The sequence below is a fragment of the Mastomys coucha genome, unplaced genomic scaffold (genome assembly GCF_008632895.1).
Source record: "Mastomys coucha isolate ucsf_1 unplaced genomic scaffold, UCSF_Mcou_1 pScaffold1, whole genome shotgun sequence".
NCBI lineage: Eukaryota > Metazoa > Chordata > Mammalia > Rodentia > Muridae > Mastomys > Mastomys coucha.
In genome coordinates, this window is record NW_022196891.1 from 70,792,809 (window position 1) to 70,796,459 (window position 3,651).

Genomic DNA, 3,651 nt, shown 5'->3' on the forward strand with positions numbered 1-3,651 from the left:
ACATACACTGAAACTAATAGAAAAAAAAAGTGGGGAAGAACCTTCAGCACATGGGCACAGGAGAAAATTTCCTGAACAGAACACCAGTAGCTTATGCTCTAAGACCAAAAATTGACAAATGGGACCTCATAAAACTGCAAAGCTTCTGTAAGGCAAAAGACACTGTCAATAGTACAAAATGACAACCAACAAATTAGGAAAATATCTTTACCAATCCTATATCTGATAGAGGGCTAATATCTAATACATACAAAGAACTCAAGAATTTAGACTCCAGAGCACCATATAACCCTATTAAAAATGGTGTACAGAGCTAAACAAATAATTCTCAACTGATGAATACTGAATGGCTGAGAAGTACCTAAAGAAATGTTCAACATCCTTAGTCATCAGGGAAATGCAAATCAAAACAATCCTGAGACTCCACCTCACATCAGTCATAATGGCTAAGATAAAAGACTAAGGTGACAGCAGATGCTGGAGAGGTTGTAGAGAAAGGAACACTCCTTAACTGCTGGTGGGATTGCAAGCTGGTACAACCACTCTGGAAATCAGTTTGGTGGTTCCTCCGGAAATTGGACATAGTACTACCAGAGGACCCAGCAATACCACTACTGGGCATATATCCAGAAGATACTCCAACATGTAATAAGGACACATGCTCCACTATGTTCATAGCAGCCTTGTTTATAATAGCCAGAAACTGGAAACAACCCACATGTCCCTCAACTGAGGAATGGATACAGAAAATGTGGTACATCTACACAATGGAGTAGTACTCAGCTATTAAAAACAATGAATTTATGAAATTCTTGGAGAAATGGATGGATCTGGAGAATATCCTGAGTGAGGTAACCCAATCACAAAAGAACACACATGGTATGCACTCTCTGATAAGTGGATATTAGCCCAGAAGATTGGAATACACAAAGTACAATGCACAAACCACAAGAAATTCAAGAAGAAAGACCTAAGTGTGGATACTTCATTCCTCCTTAAAATGGGGAACAAAATATCCATGAAAGGAGTTGCAGAGACTAACTATGGAGCAGAGACTGAAGGAAGGACAATCCAGACACTGCTCCACCTGGGAATCCTTCCCATATTCAACCATCAAATCCAGACACTATTGTGGATGCCAGCAAGTACTGGCTGACAACAGCCTAATATAACTCTCCAGAGAGCGTCTGACAGTACCTGACTAATACAGAACCAGGGGTTCACAGCCATCCATTGGACTGAGTACAGGATCCCCAAAGAAGGAGCTAGAGAAAGGACCCAAGGAGCTGAAGGGTTTGCAGCCTCTTAGGGCGAACAACAATAGGAACTCACTAGTACCCTCAGAGCTCCCAGGGACTCAACCACCAACCAAAGAGTATACCTGGTTGGACTAATGGCTCCAGCAGCATATGTAGCAGAGGATGGCCAAGTTGCTTATCAGTGGGAAGAGAGGCCCTTGGCTCTGTGAAGGTTCTATGCCCCAGTGTAGGGGAATGCCAGAGCCAGGAAGTGGGAGAGTGTGGGGTGGAGAGCAGGGGCAGTGGGAGGGAACAGGGTTTTTTGTTTTGTTTTGTTTTCTTTTTGGTTGTTTATTTTTTTTCCGGAGGGGAAACTGGGAAAGGAGATACCATATGACATGTAAATAAGAAAATATCTAATTTAAAAAAAAAAAAAAAGAGTTCTTGGTGATGCTTTCCTTTTTAGTCCCTTACTTTTTGAGCAGTATTTGGGAGATAAGGGTTGCTGCATAAGTCTTCCATGTACCTCTTTCTCAACTGAGTGTCTGCAGCCATTGATATCATTGCCAAAATAGCTTCCTTGCTTTTAACAGTCAGAGGGTACTCAGATCATGGGTTTCCATGTGGCTTCTGATAGCAGGACAGACATAACCATGGCCCCCAGCTACAGACAGATCACAGACTCAGACAAGCCCTTCAGAAGCAACCTGGATTACAGACATCAACATGGCCCCAGGTGGCATCACAGGCCACTCATACCCGTATGGTCCCCGGTGGCAGCACAGCCCACAGAGGTCAACATGGCTTCAGACCATGGCTCAGACCACAGATGTCCTCACAGCTTTAGGTGGTAACCAGGGTGAAGGACATCATCCAGGCCCCTGACCCCATCAGGACCACTGATCCACATGTGGCCCTCGGTGGCATCACTGATCATGGTGATCCTTAGAGAAGGTCTAATCAATAAAGTGAACCTTCTCCATCTTGGGTAGATATCCTTGCCCAAAGCCAGGGCAATATTGCATCTAGACTGCGTGTTTCAGGAACTGAGTGTGTCCTCATAAGCTCCACGAAGCTGCACACCATCCTCGTGACCCTACTGGGTAAAAGGCTTGTTCCACTGTCAATGTCTCTCACAGGTGCCACCACCATCATGCCTCCAGTCTGTCTCTGTCCACAGCACATGGCTCCATTCCCCTCCTCCATCTCTCCCATCTCTCCATCACACATTCACCCATTAAAGAGGCTCCCACAGTCCTGCACATCCCCACAATGTGTGGCTGATTGGGCTTCACTGCCTTATGCTTCTGAAGCCTCACTTGTGAAATACAGGTAGTGATGGTACCTGCCTTAAAGGCATTTATCTGTGCTTGTTAAAGGAGTCAATACAGTGAAGTGCTTAGCATAAAGCCTTGTAGATACTGCACCTATTGACGGCCGAAAGCTTTCCCAGAAACAAAATTTGAATGGAGAATTGATGCCAAATGTATTTCTAGCACCTAATATTTTATTGGCATAACACCAGCACTCTGAGCCGAAGTGTCACTCTGAGTGACACTTAGGTGCACTGTCCTCGCCAGAGAGAAGCAGCTCCAACATCACCCAGGCCTGCAGGGCTAAGGCAGGTCATTGACAGATGTGGTTCCAGACAGAAATCCCTGTTATGCTTTCAGCCCACTGGCCAAATGTAGTGTGGACTGGGGTTGTTTTATGCTTCCTTACAAAACCGAAAGATGGAAACAGGTTACTCTTAAAGGAATCCCTTTAGTCTGTCAGCAGATAAGACAAGAAGTCTTGGCCTAGCCCAGAGCATTTGCATTTTAATAAGTGAATTGTGAATCCTAATCTTTCAGCACAGTGGTTACGCTGTACTGTGACCAGTATGTTTTTAGGAGTGAAGCTAGCTCTGATTTGGAGTTGAAAAAAAAAAAAAGGAGAGAGTTCTCAAAGGTGGCTTATGATGTAATGTAATCTCTACACTCAGGGTACAGATGTAGGAGGATGGCTGCATTTTTGAGGTCATCCTGGGCTGCAAGGTAAGATTGTCTCAAACAGAAAAAAGGCAATGAACAGGGCTGGAGAAACCGCTCAGTTGGTAAAGTATTTCCCTTCCAAGCATACAGGCTGGAGTTTGATCTTCAGTATCCATGTAAAAGCTGGGCACAATGGCACCCTACTTTAACCCCAGTGATGGCAGGTGGGCACAGAAGACCATTGGAGGTGTCTAGCTAAATAGCTAGATAAATCAGTGAGGTTCATGTCTCCAAAAATAAGGAGATCATTATTGAAGAAAAATAAACCTGAGTATTGACCTCTGGTCTCTCTGTAGTGCACACACATACACATGCACCTACATATAAACATATACACACAAAACAGGTATAGACATCACACATACACACACACACACACA